We start from the raw sequence: 22,803 nt of genomic DNA, 5'->3' as shown, positions 1-22,803 counted from the left end.
CCTCCAGCAATGCCCAACATTGGTTTTACCATTTGCCACCTAGCCTTTTCTTTTCCCTTGGGAGTCGCGCTCCTGAGGGTCATCATTATTTTACCCCCCGGGCCAGTGCTCCTCTGAGTGTTGGTCCAAACTAGAGTCCTGTGCAGCGCCCCCTCGGGGAAACTCAAGGTTTGGTTTTAGTTGTATGGAGCGCTCATCTGAGTGTGCCCTAAGAAAGAGATATGTGCAGCTCCTATCGGGATTTGTCGGCACATTCGGGCGGTGTTGCTAGATTTGTTTTAACTTGTCGAAGTTGTCTTGTAGAACCGGGATACCGAGTCTGATCGGAATGTCTCGGGAGAAGGTATATCCTTTGTTGACCGTGAGAGCTTGTCATGGGCTAAGTTGGGACACCCCTGCGGGGATTTGAACTTTCGAAAGCCGTGCCCGCGGTTATGGGCAGATGGGAATTTGTTAACGTCCGGTTGTAGAAAACCTGAAGTTGACCTTAATTAAAATGCATCAACCGCGTGTGTAACCGTGATGGTCTCTTTCCGGCGGAGTCCGGGAAGTGAACACGGTGTTGGAGTTATGCTTGACGTAGGTTGTTCTAGGATCACTTCTTGATCATACTTTTATCGACCGTGCTTTGTCTTCTCTTCTCGCTCTCATTTGCTTATGTTAGCCACCATATATGCTAGTCGCTTGCTGCAGCTCCACCTCATACCTTTTACCTTACCCATAAGCTTAAATAGTCTTGATCGCGAGGGTGTGAGATTGCTGAGTCCCCGTGACTCACAGATACTTCCAAAACCAGCTTGCAGGTGCCGTTGAACTGTGCGGATGACGCAACCAAGCTCAAGGAGGAGCTTGATGAAGATCTTGTCCTTTATGTTGTTTCGTTCTAGTTGATCAGTAGTGGAGCCCAGTTGGGGTCGATCGGGGACCTTGTCGCATTTGGGGTTCTTCTTTTATTTTGGTTCCGTAGTCAGACCTTGATTGTATTTGGATGTTGTAATTCTTTATTCATGTAATTGTGTGAAGTGGCGATTGTGAGCCAACTATGTATCTTTTTCCCTTATGTATTACGTGGGTTGTGTGAAGATTACCTCACTTGCGACATTGCTTTCAATGCGGTTATGCCTCTAAGTCGTGCTTCCACACGTGGGAGATATAGCCGCATCGAGGGCGTTACAAGTTGGTAATTAGAGCCTTCCCCGACCTTAGGAGCCCCCACTGCTTGATTTGATTAGCAGCCGTTGTTGAGTCTAGAAAAAATGTTTTGAGTCATTTAGGAATTATATATCGGAGAGTTTAGGAGTTCTTTTTACTCCCTAGTCCCTTCATCGCTCTGGTAAGGCATCCTGACGTAGAGTTTTGACTCTTCTCTTCTCAAATTTTCACAAAAAAAAAATTTAGGATCACGTGGGTATCTTGGAATCGTTTTGATGGTTTTGTGACGAGAACATTGTTCTTGGTGCCTCCTGACATTTAGGGGTTGTGGCAGTGTCCTGGGGAGTTGAGCTCCGAGGTTTTGTCGTCACAATTTTATCGTTGCAGTTCTGGAATACCTGAGTTTATTACGCCGACATCGAAAATCTCTTTTATGCAGTTCGTTGGTGAGATAACCTCGACGCCACCCAGTACTGGTGCGGGAGTTTGGGAGTATCGCCATAACTTGTATAATGGATGCTTTTTCGAAGGTTGAGGTAGATGGTTTCCGAAGTTTTTCTCGGTTATGTGTTGAAGGATGGATACAGTTGGATGTAGGATTTGCTAGATTTGGGTGAGATATTATGCTTCCCCTGTATCCCCAACACCTGATTGCATAACCGGAAAGGTTCGGGAGTTTCATAAGTGGGAATTCAAGTAGCTCCTAGGATTTCTTTCCAACAGATGTATGATACGAAATTGGGGTTCGACGTCTAGTGGTCCGCCTATTCACGGTTGGTTTTACAGTGGTCTCGTTGTGTCTTAAAGAGTCCTTGGCTATGCCGACTCGGGGATGCTTCGTATGTCATGTGCACTGCCTTGTACATGATGGTGTTGTACGATCGAGCCCGTGTAGGCCCCAGCACGAAAACTTCGGACGCAATCTCTATCATATGTTTGTTCCGGCTTATTTTGCAAGCCAATCCTTTGTTTTGTTTTGAGTTGTGGTATTCGAGTTGCTTCGATGTCAAGTGTTTGATTCCATACCTTCCCCAAATGGTGTTCTCATACTCCGATGCGAATACTAATCCTTCTTGATAATCGAGATAGTCATGTCAAACCTTTTCAACCGGCGTGTTTTCTCTTCAAGTGGATCCGATCATTTCAACATCCGCAAGATCAACTCAAGTCTTCTCAACGGTGTCCGTTTCATCCATACCAAGTTGTCTTTGTTTTCCCACCCTCCCACCCTTTTTCTTCGAGGACTCGAATTTCTTACTCAAGTATCCTTTTATTATTGTGAAGTCTCTCCATTCCTTTTTTTCGTCAATGTTCTTACCCGGTGGTTTCCATGAAGATGTTCTACTAGTTCGTCACTTTTCATTCTTTTTCTTTCTCCGGTGGATTTAATTCAAGCTTTGTTCATCATATCTTTTTCCTCATTTCAATACCTTCTCTTGCCCGTGCACCTCATAATCATTCCCCGCTTGCTATTCAATTGTTCCGGAGTGCTGAAGAAATCTCAGAAGGCTCGTTTTGCCATTCAAGATCCGTTCAACTTATTTCGAGGTCGTTATCTCATTCAAGCCGTTAAATTCAACCGGTGCATTCTCTCTTTTAAATCGTTCTACGGTGTTTCTTTTGAGTGGGCCCTAACCCACAGGTCTTTTTCCAGGATCTTACCTGACTCGTCTAATTCTTTTCCGGAGTTACTCCCAAATTTCTTTTCGAAGTTTGACGTAAGAATGATTTATCATCAGTCAAATGTCTTTCCCCAAGATCTTCCAAATTCTTTTCATCGTTGGCTCAACCTCTTCGTTTTGATTCTTCCGGTGTGCCTCAATAATTCTTGGTGGTGTTTCTCGTCGTCATTTGAAGATCGAAGAAGAGTTTTACCTCCATATCTTATCCGTTCTCTCAGAGATTCGTGGTTCTAATTCGAAGCCATCCTCTCATAATTGTTTGATTGTGAGAATTCTTTTTATCCATCCGGAGCAATTCAGGAGCCTTTTCAGTTTGTTCATCCGGAGCCCATCATCTAAGATTTATTCATTCTCAGCTTTCAGCTATAATTCTCCAAATTTTACCGGTGCTTCGTTCAAGTGATCTTTAATCGGCTCGTGATCTCTTCGTTCTCATGTATCTAAATCCTCTCAAGCATCTTCGTGTATTTGCTAATTCTTCCCGGTGTTTCTTTATGTTTTATTCGTTCTTTCTCAATTCTTACGGTGGTTCGTTCAAGAGTTTTCTTCCTTCGTGTATCATATCTATGCATTCGTGCTTTTCAAATTCTACCGGTGGTTCGTTGAAGACCTTCTCAAGTTTGCGATATATCTCTCTTAATCTTTCTACGAGGATAAGTAGTATGCCAAATCCGTTGCTTGTCAGCAATTAAATTGTTGAAGGATACGCATAACATAATTCTTATTCTTGTTCCATCCAAGTGATTAATTCCTTTTTCCGGAGTGGTTCATCATATGATATTCTCAGTTCGAGATGCCTTGTCTTTTCTTTCCCGGAGTTCCAAGCTCTAATTATCACGGATATCCATCTAAATCATTGCAAGGGTTCACCTTGTGTTTTCAATTTCTCTTTCTTTTTATTCTTTTATTACCAGAGTTCTTCATGAAGGTTCTACTTGATGGATTCATCAAGGATTTAATTCCTTCTAGAAGTGTTCATCGACAGTCTTTGCTAAGAAGCTCAAGTTTTCTTCTTCTTGCTATCCGGAGTGCAATTCTTTCTACCATATTATCGGAGGTGGTATTATGTCATTCTTGATAATTTGAGTTCATGTTTCATGATTCACATATTATTAAGAATGAGGTATTTTAAATCCATCAATCTCGTGTATCTTGGGTTATATTTCACCTAAAGCTTTCCCTAAGGATTGTTGCTATCTATGGTGCTCATAAGTGACCCAAGTTCTTCTTTTAACCTCCTGGTGAAATATTTTCTTGTCTCCTTGTTCATATCAATCCAATTCTTTTTCCCGTGAGTGGCAGGTTGTCACCTCATGATTTGAGATGTATCCCATAAGACCATATCAAGCTTATTCTTTTCGTTGTTGGTTTTCCAACAACTCCGTTCTAGCATTTGTTGTAACCGTGCTCTCTCAAGATCTTGTTTCCCTGCGTTCCGGAGGCATTGTGATGTTGCTCTCTGCAAACCATCTTCTTGTTTTGTCAGGATCGTGTTCTTTTCGTCCTTATCCTTTTAACCGGAGTATTGTGCCCCTTTGCCCATGTTCTTATTCAATTCCTTTTCTTTACAATCGGAGTGCTGCCCGAAGTTGTTCTCCCTTGTTCCTCTTTTCTAACGGAGTGTTTTCAGCTTCGTCATCTCTGTTGAATTTTTTTTCTCGAGATGGCTTAACCTTTGCAAGGTTCTTTGGTCTCACTCGTTTGTCAAAGAAGCAACTTAGTTTTACCTCTCCTCTTTCTCTTTCGTTGTCCCTCCGGTGCCATTCTAGATCTCGGGACGAGATCCTCTCGTAGTGGTGGAGTGTTGTGACGCCCCGAGACCGATGCTCGAGAAGACTTCCTTATATTCCGGGTTTCGCCGCGTGTTTCATTTGTGCTTGCCCTTTTATTTTTGTTTTGCATCATGTCATCATGCCATCATCTCATAAATCTTTTGCATCTCAACTAAATAAATCGTATGGATCTTTGATCCATTTAAATCGAGGGAAGGATGACTTCTCTTTATAATATATCCTCCCGATATTAGTGGAGCTATTATAAAATAATCCATTCTTATGGAATCACCTAAAACACACTTGCAAATTTCCCCATGCCTTTGTTATCTCGCTGCTTGACCTCGAACCTTGTCCGTAAATTCTTTCATCATTTTCCGGAGCTCCACCAAAAATCCGAATATTTTTTAACTCTTCTTTACCTTGAACTTATTCAAACCATTTGAATTAAATTCAAATGGATTTGAATTTAGATCTTTCAATTTTGGCCTTCTCTATTTTTCGCGGAACAAACACATTTTTTTGTGAGTCCAGGAAATTTATCCCGATGCCTAATCCTTTCTCCACCCTTCCTTTCCTTTTTTTTCTTTCTTTCTTTCCTTTGATGTTTTTTTTCTGGGCTTTAGAAGAAAGGGAGGGAGAGAAAGCCCAGCACTCGCAAGCCACTGGGCCAGGCCGGCCCACTAAATCCCTTGAAGCCTAGTCGCACTCTATCCCAACAATACCCTAGCCCAATCCCCCCGGTCCACTCCTTCCTTTCGTCCGCCTCCAACGCCGCACGCACACGCAGACATCGCCAGGAGCGGATCCCCTCGCTCGACCCCGCGCTCGGGTTTCCCCTGCATCGTCAGCGCGCCCCATCGCCCTCGCTGGATCCAGCAGGCTGCCGCCCGGCTCCCTCGCACCCCCGCCGGATCTCCTTCCTCGCCGCGAGCTTGCAGCGCCACCGCTCTCCTTCCTCGCGCCCATCCAGCAAGCCCCCGTGTCGCCGCCTCGCTGCCGCCTCCCCGAGCTCCATGGCGCCGGCCTCCTTGCAAGCCATCGTCAGCAGCCCCGCTGCTGCAGTTCAGAGGCAAGCCCCTCCGACCGCGCCAACTCCGGCGCCCCTGCAGCCTCTCCTCAGACGCCGGCGAGTAGAGACCGCCGCCACGCCATCTTGTTGCTGCTCTTATGGTTCTCGGTGACCTCCATGTCCCGCTGGACCACTCCTTGCCTCGTTGCTGCTGGGTACCATTGCCCGAGCGCATGTCACCTCGACCACCGCCTCGCTACCCTCGTGCGCCTCCGCCTCTGTCGCCTCCGATGGTGGCTATTTCGTTTTGGGCTTCTTGGAAAAGTCCTCTCCGACAAGTGCACGAGTACACAGTGTCTCATCCAGTATCTCTACCGACGTCCCCTGAATCGACAAGTACCAGCTTCACCACCGAACCAGGACGCCAAGTTCCGCTCCGTACGTGTACGACTACACCCGGGGACGCGACAAGCCCCGACGTGTACATCTACTCCATCAAGACCGGACCGACAAGTACCCCAATGTCTTGTGTACAACTACCATCACCGGGATCACGAGAACCTCTACTTCCTCCTCGAAACGTGAACGACTACCGTCGCCCCCAAGTGACTCAGATTCGTCAAGTCCTTCTATGAAAACGTGAACCACTACCGTCGCGAGTACCTCTACCGTCGTCGTGTACCCCCTACTTTCACCACGTCCCGAGAACGTATACTTCCTCTACTTGGCACCGAACGAGAACCGGCCCATTTGCACACTTCGAAGGTATAACCATCGAGACGCCGCTCGTGAACTAATGCATGTGTGATGTATGAGATGCTCATGCTTGCTCCATGCTCGAATTGTCGGTGCACGTTGCCCCTCTGTTGCCTTGTCACCATCGTCGACTCATGGGACACCCGGTATCCGGGAGTACCCCATCATCTTGCATGACACGCTCTCGTCACACTTCCTTTTTTTGCCCCGGCATCTCAATCGAGTACCAGAACCGGAATGTTGTCGTGGCACCATTTCCGTTGTAGTTGTCATGACATCCCTTTTATTCCGCCTTGGCGACTAAATGCATCTTAATATGCTCTTGTCAACTTTTCTTAAAATTGCATAAAACATGAGCATGCCATCCGCATCATGTTAATAACATTAAGATGGCTTAAATTGTTGTTGCATCAAATTACTAATGCATGCAGGGATTTACCGGATTCGTTGTTTGTTATATCCGGCCCCATTTAAATTGCTTAGGTTGTGTAGTTTACTCATGCTTCACCTCTTGCCATGTTAACCAACATTTAATATTGTTGAGTACCTAACCGAGAGTGAACTAAATAATTGATGTGGTGTTCCGTCAATACGCAACAGAGTTGCATATTGAGATCCACTTAATTTATAGGATTGTTTGTGCATGTTGCCATGCCATGCTTCATTAAACCGGACATGCATCATACTTGATTGTGCATCATGCCATGTTCATGTGTTGGTTGTTTACTATGTTGTTTGCTCCTTTTCCGGTGTTGCTTCTTCGGGTTGGTTCTGATAACGTCGTGTTGTGAGGATCCGTTGACTACGTCCGTTTGTCTTCTTCGTGGACTCGTTCTTCTTCCTTGCGGGATTTCAGGCAAGATGACCATACCCTCGAAATCACTTCTATCTTTGCTTGCTAAATTCTCGCTCTTTTACTATGCCTATGCTGCGATACCTACCACTTGCTTATCTTGCCTCCTATATTGTTGGACCAAGCCTCTAACCCACCTTGTCCTAGCAAACCGTTGTTTGACTATGTTACCGCTTTGCTCAACCCCTCTTATAGAGTTGTTAGTTGCAGGTGAAGATTGAAGTTTGTTCCTTTGGAACATGGAGATCGTTCCTTGTTGGAACATTGTTTACTTGTTGGGATATCACAATATCTCTTATTTAATTAATGCATCTATATACTTGGTAAAGGGTGGAAGGATCGGCCTTATGCCTGGTGTTTTGTTCCACTCTTGCCGCCCTAGTTTCCGTCATATCGGTGTTATGTTCCCGGATTTTGCGTTCCTTACGCGGTTGGGCTATTATGGGAACCCCTTGACAGTTCGCCTTCATTAAAACTCCTCCAGCAATGCCCAACATTGGTTTTACCATTTGCCACCTAGCCTTTTTCTTTTCCCTTGGGAGTCGCGCTCCTGAGGGTCATCATTATTTTACCCCCCGGGCCAGTGCTCCTCTGAGTGTTGGTCCAAACTAGAGTCCTGTGCAGCACCCCCTCGGGGAAACTCGAGGTTTGGTTTTAGTTGTATGGAGCGCTCATCTGAGTGCGCCCTGAGAACGAGATATGCGCAGCTCCTATCGGGATTTGTCGGCACATTCGGGCGGTGTTGCTGGATTTGTTTTAACTTGTCGAAGTTGTCTTGTAGAACCGGGATACCGAGTCTGATCGGAATGTCTCGGGAGAAGGTATATCCTTCGTTGACCGTGAGAGCTTGTCATGGGCTAAGTTGGGACACCCCTGCAGGGATTTGAACTTTCTAAAGCCGTGCCCGCGGTTATGGGAAGATGGGAATTTGTTAACGTCCGGTTGTAGAAAACCTGAAGTTGACCTTAATTAAAATGTATCAACCACGTGTGTAACCGTGATGGTCTCTTTCCGGCGGAGTCCGGGAAGTGAACATGGTGTTGGAGTTATGCTTGACGTAGGTTGTTCTAGGATCACTTGCTGCAGCTCCACCTCATACCTTTTACCTTACCCATAAGCTTAAATAGTCTTGATCGCGAGGGTGTGAGATTGCTGAGTCCCCGTGACTCACAGATACTTCCAGAACCAGCTTGCAGGTGCCGTTGAACCGTGCGGATGACGCAACCAAGCTCAAGGAGGAGCTTGATGAAGATCTTGTCCTTTATGTTGTTTCGTTCTAGTTGATCAGTAGTGGAGCCCAGTTGAGGTCGATCGGGGACCTTGTCGCATTTGGGGTTCTTCTTTTATTCTGGTTCCGTAGTCGGACCTTGATTGTATTTGGATGTTGTAATGCTTTATTCATGTAATTATGTGAAGTGGCGATTGTGAGCCAACTATGTATCTTTTTCCCTTATGTATTACATGGGTTGTGTGAAGATTACCTCACTTACGACATTGCTTTCAATGCGGTTATGCCTCTAAGTCGTGCTTCCACACGTGGGAGATATAGCCGCATCGAGGGCGTTACAAGTTGGTAATCATAGCCTTCCCCGACCTTAGGAGCCCCCACTGCTTGATCAGATTAGCAGCCGTTGTTGAGTCTAGAAAAAATGTTTTGAGTCATTTAGGAATTATATATCGGAGAGTTTAGGAGTTCCTTTTACTCCCTAGTCCCTTCATCGCTCTGATAAGGCATCCTGACGTAGAGTTTTGACTCTTCTCTTCTCAAATTTTCAATAACTTTGGAATCTCTAGAACATACTTGCAAAATAGTTATGTGCCTTTTCTGCTTCAAGTTTGTTCTCCAGACTTTCCCCTAAATTCTTTCATCCCTTTCCCGAGCAACACCTAGTCCGGAACATTTTTGGAACTTCCAAACCCTCACTTCCTATTCAAATAATTTGAATTTAAATCAAATGAGTTTTAATTTAAACTTTCGGTCATGCCCACTTCTATTTTCCTGGTTCAAACTTATTTTTCTATGAGTTCAAAAAAATTAACCGTATGCCGAAATTCTTCTTCCAACCTTCTCTTCTCTCATTTCCTTTGTTCTAGTTCTCTGTTTTTTTTTTTTTGAGACAATTCTAGTTCTCTGTTAATGAAAAGAGAAGGGAGTGAAGAGAGAAGGCCAGCGGACAGCCAGCAGCCCAGCCAGGCAGGCCCATCTGCGCCTAGGCCCAGCCGCCCTTTTGTCTTAACCCTAGCCTGATCCCCCGATCCCATCTCTCCCTCTTGTTTCCCCTCAGCGCCGCACCTCCCTCAATCCCACCATTGCCAGCGCCCTGCCTCCTCACGCGCGCCACGCTGTCCGGTAGCCGCAACCGATCGCCAAGCCGCTGCTTCCCCGCGACCTCCCCTTCTCCCCTACTTGCCTCCACGGCTAGCTTCGAATGGCGCCGCCCTGCTCGCGACTGTAGTCCAATGCCATGGCTGGCCCCAACCTATCCTCCACCATGCCGCCACCTCCTACACGAGGCTCGAGCGCTGCTGCTCTGCTCCGCTCTCCTGCCCCTACTTAAGGTGCCAGCAGCTGCAGCCGCCGAGGCGCTGCCTCCTCTAGACGAAGCCCCGATGCCATGGCCGGGCCCGACCTGCTCGAAGTTCCGACGATCTCGACTTCTAGCTCACCGCCTCCGCCTCCTGCAGCCTCCACTCGTCTCCGTAATGTTGGCTGGAGCCCCAAGAAAGGGAGCCCGCATGGACTGCGTGCTAAGACCATCTGTCCTCAAGCCCCACAGCTCCTCCCCCTTTTTGCTGCGTCGTCGGGCACCGTTCCTGTGATGTCTCCGCCGCCAAGTCCCTCGTCCTACACGGAGCCGAGTGCAACGCCCACCTTGACTTCCCCGCTGCGGGCCTTCAGTCGGCCTCCTCTGCTTCGCCTCGAGGCCCAGACCCTCGCCTTGCAGGAGGTCCGCCCCGCACCCGCAAGGCCTTGCCTGCGCTCGGACTGGGCGTTGATCCGCCACGACCATCGCTGTTCCGCTTTTCCAAAATAGATGACTCAATTTTATACTAACTTTAGTACAAAGTTGGGTCATATATTTTGGAACGGAGAGAGTACAAGACTGTCAAGTACAACTAGATACGGGAACCACTACCGTCGCTAGAACCAAGACCGGAAAGTCCGAAGAGCCCAAGTACAACGACAATTGACGCATAGTACCACTATCTTTGCCGTGTACATCTACCGTCGCCAAAGACCCATGTAGCACAAATGTGAGATGTGTACCACTACTTTCATTATCGTTGCGAGAACATCTACTTTCATCTACGCCGCATTGAACCCGATCCACTCCGAAAATGCACGCTTCGAAGGTATAACCATCGAGACGACCGCTCGTGGATGAATGTATGAGTTGTATGAGATGCTCGTGTTTGCACCGTATCTAAGTTGTCATTGCACGTTCCTCCTCGTTTGCCATGCCGTCGACCTGTGGGAACCCGGTAACTAGAATCACCCCACCATCTTTTGCATGTTCCATAAATCCACACTTTCTTTTGCCACCGACATCTCAATCGAGTTGCCGGATCATCAGAATGTTGTCGTGGCACCATTTTCATATTCATCGACGTGGCACCATTTCCATTCCGCCATGGCAACAAATGCCTCGTATCATATCATACCAACTTCTTCATAAAATTCCATATAACTTGAATATGCATCTGCATCATGCTAACAACATTTAAAATGTTTAAAAATGAGTGTTTGCATTAAATTGCTAAATGCGTATGGGGATTTTCGGGAATTGTTGTTTGGTGTTTTCGGCCTCATTTAAGCTTGACTAGATAGGTAGTTTTATTATGCTTCACATCTTGCTATGTTTAACAACATTTAATATTGTTTGGTACATAAACGGGAGAGAACTAAATAATTAACTGTGATGTTTTTTTAGTGTGCAACTCGTTGCATATTGAGCTTCACTTAATTTGTAGTATTGTTTGTTGCACTTTGCCATGCCATACCTCATTAAACCGGACATGCATCATATTTGGTTGTGCATCATGCCATGTTTATGCTTGTTGGTTTACCATGTCATTTGCTTCTTTCCGGTTGTGCTTCTTCTTGATAGTTCCGGTCACGTTGCGATTTTGAGGATCCGTTCGACTACGTTGGCTCATCTTCTTCATGGACTCGTTCTTCTTCCTAGCGGGACTTCAGACAAGATGACCATCACCTTGGATATCACTACTATCTTTGCTATGCTACTTGTCTCGATGGTATCGCTATGTTGCGCTACCTACTACTTGTTTATCAAGCCTCCTAAATTGCCATGATAACCTCAGACCTTTTTTCACCATCCTAGCAAACCATTGCTAGTTGCAGGTGCAGTTGTTCCATGTTGGGACATGGATATGCTGGGATATCACAATATCTCTTATTTAATTAATGCATCTATATACTTGGTAAAGAGTGGAAGGCTCGACCTTTTGCTTGGTGTTTTGTTCCACTCCTGCCGCCTTAGTTTCGTTCATACCAGTGTTATGTTCCTTGATTTTTGTGTCCCTAACACAGTGAGGGTTTATGGGCCCCTTTTGATAGTTCGCTTTGAATAAAACTCTTACAGCAAGGCCCAACATTGGTTTTACCATTTCCCCAATATAATACCTAAACCTGATATTAAATTTGATGCAGGGGGGTTAGCGCTACCCGAGGAGTAATTCCACATAATACAGGGGGCCTGTGCTGATGGTGTTGGTCCCAAACTAGAGCACTATATGGGGCCGCCCCGGGGTAACCTGGGTTATTTTCTTTGGCACCTGTATGCGTAGCTCATCCGTCGTGGCCTGCGACGAGATACGTGCGGCTACTATCAGGGTGTCGGCACATCGGGAGGTCTTGCTAGACTTGTTTTACCATTGTTGAAATATCTTGTGCACCGAGATTCCGAGTCTGATCAGAGAGTCCTGAGATGGAGGATTGTCTCCGCGGATCGTGAGCTTGTCATGGGCTAAGTTGGGACACCCCTGCAGGGTTTAAACTTTCGAGAACCGTGCCCGTGGTTATGTGGCAGATGGAAGTTTTTAATATCCGGTTGTAGAGAACATGACACCAGATTCGGATTAAAATACACCAACCGCGTGTTTAACCATGACAGTCTCTTTTCGATGAGGTTCGGGAAGAGAACACGGTGGGGTTATGTTTGACTCGTAAGTAGTTCTGGATCACTTCTTCATCATTACTAGTTCGCGTCCGTTTGCGTAGCTTCTCATCTTACTCTTGTACTCGTAAGTTAGCCACCATAAAATGCTTACTCGCTTGCTGCAACCTCACCACTTATCCATTCCATACCCATTAAGCTTTGCTGGTCTTGATACCCATGGTAATGGGATTGTTGAGTCCTCGTCGCTCACAGATTACTACAACAATAGTTGCAGGTACAGGTAAAGCGATGATCTGACGCGAGTGTGTTGCTTTCTTGTTTGGAGTTCTTCTTCTTCTTCTTTGATCAAGGGATAGGTACCGGGTCAGGGAGCCTGGGCTAGCAGGGTGGATGTCGTTCTTCTTTTTCGTTTGATTTCATCTGTAGTCGGATCCTGCTCTTCTGTATGATGATTGCTATGTATTGATGAATTGTTGTATTCATGATGTAGCTTGTGGCTAGTGTAAGCCCTTATCTTGTATTCTCATCTATTCAGTACATGGTATGTTGTAATGATGTCCACCTTGCTATGTGCTCTAAATGCGATTGTGCCCCGATCATGAGTTTATCATGTGATTGGGATAGAATCTCATCTTGGGCACTACAAGTTGGTATCCGAGCCTTACTTACCTTAGAATCCCCCTTGATTGAACGAATCGTTGCCGTTGTTGAGTATAGAAGAAAACTATTTTGAGTCTAGCGATATCGGAGAGTAGGAATTCTTTTTACTCCTTATCCCCTTCGTTGCTCTGGTGAGGACTCCTGACGTATATGTTTTGACTTCACTCTCCTTTTTTCACTCAATTTTTTTAGGATCACACGTGTATTGTTGAATGGTTGCGATATCATTGTGACGGCGATTCTGTTCTGGTGCCTCCTGACATCTAGGGGTTGTGGCAGTGTCCCGGGGAGTTGAGCTCCAAGGTGTTTTCTTCATAGTGCTTATCGTTTCAATTCCAGAATAACAGAGGTCTTCGACATCGAAAACACTTGTATACTCTTTGTGGTGATAGTAGTTTGACGACACCCAGTACTGGGGAGAGTGATCAGATGTATTGTCACAGCTAGTATATAGGATGTTTTCGAAGGTCTGAGGTACACGATTTCCGAAGTTTTCTTGGTTATGTGTTGACAGATGGATACAGTTGGAGTGTAGGATTCGTTAGTTGTGTGAGATATTTGTGCCTCCCCGTATCCCCAACACCAGATTGCATAACCAGAATGTTTCGGGAGTTCATAGGTGGGAATTCAAGTAGTTATCTAGGATATCTTTCCGATAGATGCATGATATGAGATTGGGGTTCGATGTCTAGTGGTCCGCCTGTCCACGGTTGGTTTTACCATTTCCCCAATATAATAACTAAACCTGATATTAAATTTGATGCATAGGGAGTTAGCGCTACCCGAGGAGTAATTACACATAATACAGGGGGGCCTGTGCTGATGGTGTTGGTCCCAAACTAGAGCACTATGTGGGGCCGCCCCGGGGCAACATGGGTTATTTTCTTTGGCACTTGTATGCGTAGCTTGTCCATCGTGGCCTGCGACGAGATACGTGCGCCTACTATGAGGGTGTCAGCACGTCGGGAGGTCTTGCTGGACTTGTTTTACCATTGTTGAAATGTCTTGTGCACCGAGTTTCCGAGTCTGATCGGAGAGTCCCGAGATGGAGGATTGTCTCCACGGATCGTGAGCTTGTCATGGGCTAAGTTGGGACACCCCTGCAGGGTTTAAACTTTCGAGAGTCGTGCCCGCAGTTATGTGGCAGATGGGAGTTTTTAATATCCGGTTGTAGAGAAATTGACACCAGATTCAGATTAAAATACACCAACCACGTGTTTAACCATGACGGTCTCTTTTCGATGAGGCTCGGGAAGAGAACACTGTGGGGTTATATTTGACTCGTAAGTAGTTCAGGATCACTTCTTGATCATTACTAGTTCGCGTCCGTTTGCGTAGCTTCTCATCTTACTCTTGTACTCGTAAGTTAGCCACCATAAAATGCTTAGTCACTTGCCGTAACCTCACCACTTATCCATTCCATACCCATTAAGCTTTGCTGGTCTTGATACCCATGGTAATGGGATTGCTGAGTCCTCGTGGCTCACAGATTACTACAACAACAGGTGCAGGTACAGGTAGAGCGATGATCTGACACGAGTGTGATGCTTGCTTGTTTGGAGTTGCTCTTCTTCTTCTTCTTCAATCAAGGGATAGGTACCGAGTTGGGGAACCTGGGCTAGCAAGGTGGATGTCGTTCTTCTTTTTCGTTTGATTTCATCCGTAGTCGGATCTTGCTCTTATGTATGATGATTGCTATGTATTGATGAATTGTTGTATTCATGATGTAGCTTGTGGCGAGTGTAAGCCTTTATCTTGTATTCGCATCTATTCAGTACATGGTTTGTTGTAATGATGTCCACCTTGCTATGTGCTCTAAATGCGATTGTGCCCCGATCATGAGTTTATCATGTGATTGGGATAGAATCTCATCTTGGGCACTACAAGTTGGTATCAGAGCCTTACCTACCTTAGGAGCCCCCTTGATTGATCGAACCGTTGTCGTTGTTGAGTCTGGAAGAAAACTATTTTGAGTCTAGTGATATCTGAGAGTAGGAATTCTTTTTACTCCTTATCCCCTTCGTCGCTCTAGTGAGGACTCCTGACGTACATGTTTTGACTTCACTCTCCTTTTTTCACTCAGTTTTTTTAGGATCACACATGTATTGTTGAATCGTTGTGATATCATTGTGATGGTGATTCTGTTTTGGTGCCTCCTTACATCTAGGGGTTGTGGCAGTGTCCCGGGGAGTTGAGCTCCAAGGTGTTTTTGTCATAGTGCTTATCGTTTCAATTCCGGAATAACAGAGGTCTTCGACATCGAAAACGCTTCTATACTCTTTGTGGTGAGAGTTGTTTCACGACACCCAGTACTGGGGAGAGTGATCAGATGTATTGCCACGACTAGTATATGGGATGTTTTCGAAGGTTTGAGGTACATGATTTCCGAGGTTTTCTTGCTTATGTGTTGACAAATGGATACAGTTGGAGTGTAGGATTCGTTAGTTGTGTGAGATATTTGTGCCTCCCTGTATCCCCAACACCAGATTGCATAACCAGAATGTTTTGGGAGTTCATAGGTGGGAATTCAGGTAGTTATCTTGGATATCTTTCCGATAGATGCATGATATGAGATTGGGGTTCGACGTCTAGGTCCGCCTGTCCACGGTTGGTTTTACAGTGGTCTCACTATATCTTAAAGAGTCCTTGGCTATGATGACTCGAGGACGCTTCATATGTCATGTGCACTGCCTTCTACATTATGGTGATGTACGATCGATCCCGTGCGGGCCCGACCACGAAAGTTTCGGACGAAATCTCTATCGTATGTTTGTTTCGGCTTATTCCATAAGCCAATCCTTTGTTTTGTTTTCAGTTGTGGTATTCGGGTTGCTTCAATGTCAAGTGTTGATTCCATACATTTCCTAAGCGGTGTTCTCATATTTCTATGTGAATACTAATCCTTCTTGATCTTCGAGGTTCTCATGTTAATTCTTTTCCAACCAGCGTGCTTCTCTTCAAGTGGATCCGATCATTTCAACATCCGCAAGATCAATTCTAATTTTTCTCAACGGTTTCTGTTTCATCCATCCCCAAGTTGCCTTTGTTTTCTGGTCCTCCCACCCTTTTTCTTCAAGGACTCGGGTTTCTTAATCAAGTATCCATCTTATGGATGTGAAGTCACTTCATTCTTTTCTTTCAATGTTCTTATCCGGTGATTCTCGGGAAGATCGTCAGGAGTTTCAATTTCATCATTCTTCATTCTTTTTTCTTCTCTGGTGGATTCAATTCAAGCTTTCGGTGTTGATCATATTCCTTTCCTTGTTTCAAATCCTTTGTCATGCCGATGCACCTCTTAATCATTCACTTCAAGCTCTTCATTTGTTCTGGAGTGCTGAAGATATCTCAGAAGGCTCGTCTTTCCATTCAAGATCCTTTCAAGCAATCTCGTGGTCGTTATCTCATTCAAGCCATTTAATTCAACTAGTGCATTCTCCCTTTCAAGTAATCGTCCAACGGTGTATCTTTGAGTGGTCCCTAACCCACAGGTCTTTTCCCAGGATCTTACCTGACTCTTCTAATTTTTTCCAAAGCTATTCTCAAATGTTTTCAAAGTGTGACGTAAGAATGGATTCCATCAGTCATATGTTTTCTCTAAGACTGCCTTCAAATTCTTTTCATCGTTGATTCAACCTTTATATTCTTCGTTCTTCCGGAGTATCTCAAAATTCTTCAAGGTTTTTCTCATCGTCATTCTATGCTTTGAAGACCGAAGAAGAATTTTTCCTAAATAATGGTCTATTCTCTTGAAGATTTGTGGTTCTAGCTTCATGCCATCCTCTCAAATCATTTCTGGTCATGAGAATTCTTTTCATACCCATCCGAAGCATTTCACGAGTTCTTTCCATTTTATTCCTACGAAGGCCGACATTTTGGGTTTATTCGTTCTCAACGTTCAGCTCTCATTCCCCAATTGTTCCGGTGCATCGTTCAAGTATTCTCTAGTCAGCTCATGATCTATTCGCTCTCATGTATCTAAATTCTGTCAAGTATCTTTATTCATTTTCTAATTCTTCCTGGTGAATTGTGCCCTTTCTACGTTCATTTTCAATTCTTGCGGTGGTTCGTTCAAGATTTCTCTTCCTTCGTTACCGTATCAATTCATTCGTTGTTCCCAAATCCCAACGGGGGATCCATCAAGACCTTCTCAAGTTTGCGCTATATCTCTCATTCCTTTTCAAGAGGAATAAGTGGTATGCTAAATCCGTTGCTTGTCATCAATTTAAATTGGTGAAGGATACACATAACATAATTCTTATTCTTGTTTCATCCAAGTGATTCATCTTTCTTTCTGGAATTGTTCGTCATATCACATTCTCGGTTCGAGATGCTTCATCTTTTCTTTTAGGAGTTCCAAGCTCTCTCAATTATCTCGTCGCGAAGCTCCATCTAAATCATTGCAAGTCTTCACTTTGTGTTTTCAACTTCTCTTTCTTTCAATCATCCTTTTATTACGGGAATTCTTCATGGAGGCTCTACATGATGGTTCATCAAGGATTTAATTCATTCTCGAAGTGTTCTTCAAGATTCTTGTTGGAGGAGTTCATGCATTCTTCATCATGCCTTCCGAAATGCAATTATTTCTACAATATCTTTTGAGGTGGTGTTATGCCATTTTTTACAATTTCCTTCATGTTTCATGATTCACAAGTTGTCAAGAATGAGATATCTAAACCCATCGTTTCTTCATTGGAGTTATCTTGGGTTATATTTCACCTAAAGCCTTCCATTGGGAATGTTGCTATTTGTGGTGCTTATAAATGATCCAAGTTTTCTCATATCCTCTCGGCGAAAGAAGTGTTCATCTCTTCGTTGATCTCAAGCAAGCAATTGTTTCCGTTAGTGGCAGAATTTCACCTCTAGTTTTGAGATGTTTTCCATAAGCCCACAACAAGCTTATTCTTTTGTTGTTGATTTTTTTCAACAACTCCGTTCAACCATTCTTCGTAAGGGTGCTCTTTCAATTTTAATTGGGAGAGTTGTCATTCTTCTTCTCCGTTCTTTTCTTCCAACCATCTAGTTTTCCATTCATTTGTTCCGGAGGCATTGTGATGTTGCTCTGTTCACCCATCATATGGCTTTGTCAAGATCTTGTTCTCTTATTGCTTTCCCATTTGACCGGAGTGTTGCGTCCTATTTTCAAGCTCTTTCCATCTTATCAATTTCCTTCCATTTTCAATGGAGTGCTGCCCAAATTCTTTCGCTTTTACTATTTGTCTATTTTGTTTTAATCTGAGTGGTTTCATAATCTATCGTGTCCCTTGAGCTCTTGGTTCTCGTTGTATTGCTTGCTCCTCTTCTTAACGAGATGTTTTCAATTTCATTCATATCCGTTGTGTCATTCATTCAAGTTGTTCAACCGACAAGATTCGTTGTTTCACTCGTTTGTCTATGAAGAAACTTTGTTTTACCTCTTCCTCTTCCGCTTCTCTCCGGTGACATCCTTAGATCTCGGGGCGAGATCTATTGTAAGTGGGGGAGTATTGTGACGACTTGAGACTGGTGCTCCAGATGCGTTCCATGGATGCCAAGATTCGTCGTGTGATTTGTTTTGTTTGTCGCATTCATCTTTGCATCATGTGCATTGCATCATGTCATCTTGCACCCCTTTTCAAAAACTCAGCTAAATAAATTGCATGGATCTTAGAGGGGAATGCACATAGTGATTTATCTTTACTACATATAAAAGTCTCCCAATATTATTAGGGAGCTATATCAAAATATTCCATTAACTTTGGAATCTCCAGAACATACTTGCAACATAATTCTATGCCTTTTCTGCTTCAAGTTTGGACTCCACTTTTCCCTAAATTCTTTCATCCCTTTCCCGAGCAACACCTTATCCGGAACATTTTTGGACCTTCCCAACCCTCACTTCCTATTCAAATCATTTGAATTTAAATCAAATGAGTTTGAATTTAAACTTTTGGTCATGCCCACATCTATTTTCCTGGTTCAAACTCATTTTTTATGAGTCCGTAAAAATTAACCGCATGCCCAAATACTTCTTCCAACCTTCTCTTCTCTCCTTTCCTTTCTTCTAGTTCTCTATTAATGAAAAGAGAAGGGAGGGAAGAGAGAAGGCCAGCGGACAGCCAGCAGCCCAGACATGCAGGCCCATCTACGCCTTGGCCCAGCTGCCCTATGTCTTAACCCTAGCCTGATCTCCCGATCCAATCTCTCCCTCTCGTTCCCCCTCAGCGCCGTCACTTCCCTCGATCCCACCATCGCTAGCACCCGACCTCCTCCCGCGCGCCACGCCGTCCGGCAGCCGTAATCGAACGCCGAGCCACCACTTCCCCGCGACCTCCCCTTCTCCCCTGCTTGCCTCCACGACTGGCCTCGAACGGCGCCGCCCCGCTCGCGACTGTAGGTCAATGCCATCGCTGGCCCCAACCTCTCCTCCACAGCGCCACCACCTCCTATGCGAGGCCCGAGCACTGTTACTCTGCTCCGCTCCGCCTCCCTGCTTAAGGAGCTAGCAGCTGCAGCCGCCGAGGCGCTGCCTCCTCTGGACGAAACCTCGACGCCCTGGCCGGGCATGACCTGCTCCAAGCTCCGACAATCTCGACTTCTAGCTCACCACCTTCGCCTCCTGCAGCCTCCGCTCGTCTCCATCATGTTGGCTAGAGCCCCAACATAGGGAGCCCGCATGGATGCCGCGCCAAGACCGTGTGTCCTCAAGCCCCACAGCCCCTCCCCCTTTTTGCTGCGCTGTCGGGCACCGTTCCTGCGACATCTCCGCCGCCAAGTCCCGCGTCCTACATGGAGCCGAGTGCAACGCCACGTTGACTTCCCCGCTGCGGGCCTTCAGCCGGCCTCCTCTGCTTCATCTCGAGGCCCAGACCCTCGCCTAGCAGGAGGTTCGCCCCGCATCCGCAAGGTCTTGCCTATGCTCGGACCGGGCCTGGATCCGCCACGATCATCGCTGTTCTACTTCTTCTCTGTCAAGTACAAGACCGTCAAGTACAACTACACTAGTTAATACGGGAACAACTACCATCGCAAGAACTGAGACCAGCAAGTCTGAAGTCCCCAAGTACCACGACAATTGACGCATAGTACCACTACCTTTGCCGTGTACATCTACCATCGCCGAAGACCCATGTAGCACAAACACGAGATGTGTACCACTACTTACACTATTGTTGCGAGAACGTCTACTTCTATTTACGCCACATCGAACCCGATCCGCTCTGAAAATGCATGCTTCGAAGGTATAACCATCGAGACGACCGCCCGTGGATGAATGTATGAGTTGTATGAGATGCTCGTGTTTGCACCGTATCCGAGTTGTCATTGCACGTTCCTCCTCGTTTGCCATGTCGTCGACCCGTGGGAACCCGGTAATCGGGATCACCCCACCATCTTTTGCATGTTTCATACGCCCACACTTTCTTTTGTCATCGACATCCCAATCGAGTTGCCGAATCATCATAATGTTGCCGTGGCACCATTTCCATATTCACCACCGTGGCACCATTTCCATTCCGCCATGGTGACAAATGCCTCGTATCATATCATACCAACTTTTTCATAAAATTGCATATAATTTGAATATGTCATCTGCATCATACTAATAACATTTAATTTTTAAAAAAAATTGGTGTTTGCATTAAATTGCTAAATGCATATGGAGATTTTCCGGAATTGTTGTTTCGTATTTATGGCCTCATTTAAACTTGCCTAGATAGGTAGTTTTATTATGCTTCACCTCTTGCCATGTTTAACAACATTTAATATTGTTGGGTACATAAACGGAGAGAACTAAATAATTAAATGTGATGCTTCTTCAATATGCAATTCGTTGCATATTGACCTCCACTTAATTTGTAGTATTGTTTGTTGCACTTTGCCATGTCATGCCTCATTAAACCGGACATGCATCATAATAGATTGTGCATCATGCCATGTTTATGCTTGTTGGTTTACCATGTCGTTTGCTTCTTTCCGGTTGTGCTTCTTCTTAATAGTTCCGGTCATGTTGCGATTGTGAGGATCCGTTCGACTACGTTGGCTCGTCTTCTTCATGGACTCGTTCTTCTTCCTAGTGGGATCTCAAGCAAGATGACCGTTACCCTCGATACCACTACTATCTTTGCTTTGCTAGTTGTCTCGATGCTATGTCTATGTAGCGCTACCTATCACTTGTTTATCAAGCCTCCCAAATTGCCATGATAGCCTCTAACCTTTTTCACCTTCCCAGCAAACCGTTGTTTGGCTATGTTACCACTTTGCTCAGCCCCTCTTATAGCGTTGCTAGTTGCAGGTGCAGTTGCAGGTTGTTCCATGTTGGGACATGGATATCATGGATATCATGGGATATCACAATATATCTTATTTAATTAATGCATCTATATACTTGGTAAAGGGTGGAAGGCTCGGCCTTATGCCTGGTATTTTGTTCCACTCTTGCCGCCCTAGTTTCCGTCATACTAGTGTTATGTTCCTTGATTTTGCGTCCCTAACACTGTGAGGGTTTATGGGCCCCTCTTGATAGTTCGCTTTCAATAAAACTCTTCCAGCAAGGACCAACATTGGTTTTAACATTTGCCATCATAATACTTGAACCTAATAATTAATCTGCATACGGTGTCATGAACCCAATTATTTTTCTACATAGCAGGGGGCTAGTGCTGATGGTGTTGGTCCCAAATGGGCAGCCTGCGGGGCCACCTCGGGGAAACTCGAGGGATGGTTTTACTCATAGCTTGTTCCATCCGGTGTACCCTGAGAATGAGACCGCGCAATTCCTATCAGGCTAGGTCAGTGCATCGGGAGGTCTTGCTGGACTTGTTTTACCACTGTCGAAATGTCTTGTGGACCGGGATTTCGAGTCTGATCGAAGGGTACCACGATGGAGGATTGTCTCCGCGGATCGTGAACTTGTCATGGGCTAAGTTGGGACACCCTTGCAGGGTTTAAACTTTCGAGAGTCGTGCCCATGGTTATGTGGCAGATGGGAATTTGTTAATACCCGGTTGTAGTGGACTTGAAGTAAACTCAATTAAAATACACCAACCGCATGCGTAGCCGTGACTGTCTCTTTTCAGGTACATTCGAGAAGAGAACACGGTTCGGTTATGTTTGAACGTAAGTAGTTCAAGATCACTTATTGATCATTACTAGTTGGCGACCATTTGCGTAGCTTCTCATCTTACTCTTGTACTCGTGAGTTAGCCACCATACATTGCTTAGTCGCTGCTGCAACCTCACCACCTTACCCCTTCCTTACCCATTAAGCTTTGCTAGTATTGATACCCATGGTAATGGGATTGCTAAGTCCTTGTGGCTCACAGGTTACTACACCAACAGTTGCAGGTACAGGTAATGCGATGATCATGACGTGAGAGCGACGTTTGCTTATGTTGGAGTTCTTCTTCTACTTCTTCTTCGTCCAGGGGATAGGTTCCTAGTCGGCAGCCTGGGTTAGCAGGGTGGATGTCGTTTGAGCTTCTGTTTGTGTTTCATCCGTAGTCGGATGTTGTTCTATGTGATGTATTGATGTATTCTTGTGGCATTGTATGCCTTTTGTATATGTCCCAAATATTATGTAATGGTACGATGTGATGATATCCACCTTGCAAAAGCATGTAAATATGCAATTCTACCCTTGGTGGGACCTTCGAGTCCCTTTAAGATAGTGTCGCATATTCGGCGTGACAACTAGCTAGGTGCCGGACGCGGCTATTTGCTTTTGCCCTCTTTCTGTAACCCAATTTGCCGTCTTTTGGAATGAGATTTGTAGTTTCATGTGCTTATCAAAGGAAAAAAC

The sequence above is a fragment of the Triticum dicoccoides genome, chromosome 4A (assembly GCF_002162155.2).
Source record: "Triticum dicoccoides isolate Atlit2015 ecotype Zavitan chromosome 4A, WEW_v2.0, whole genome shotgun sequence".
NCBI classification, from domain to species: domain Eukaryota; kingdom Viridiplantae; phylum Streptophyta; class Magnoliopsida; order Poales; family Poaceae; genus Triticum; species Triticum dicoccoides.
The sequence above is the reverse complement of the archived record's forward strand: the minus strand, read 5'-3'. Positions refer to the sequence as shown.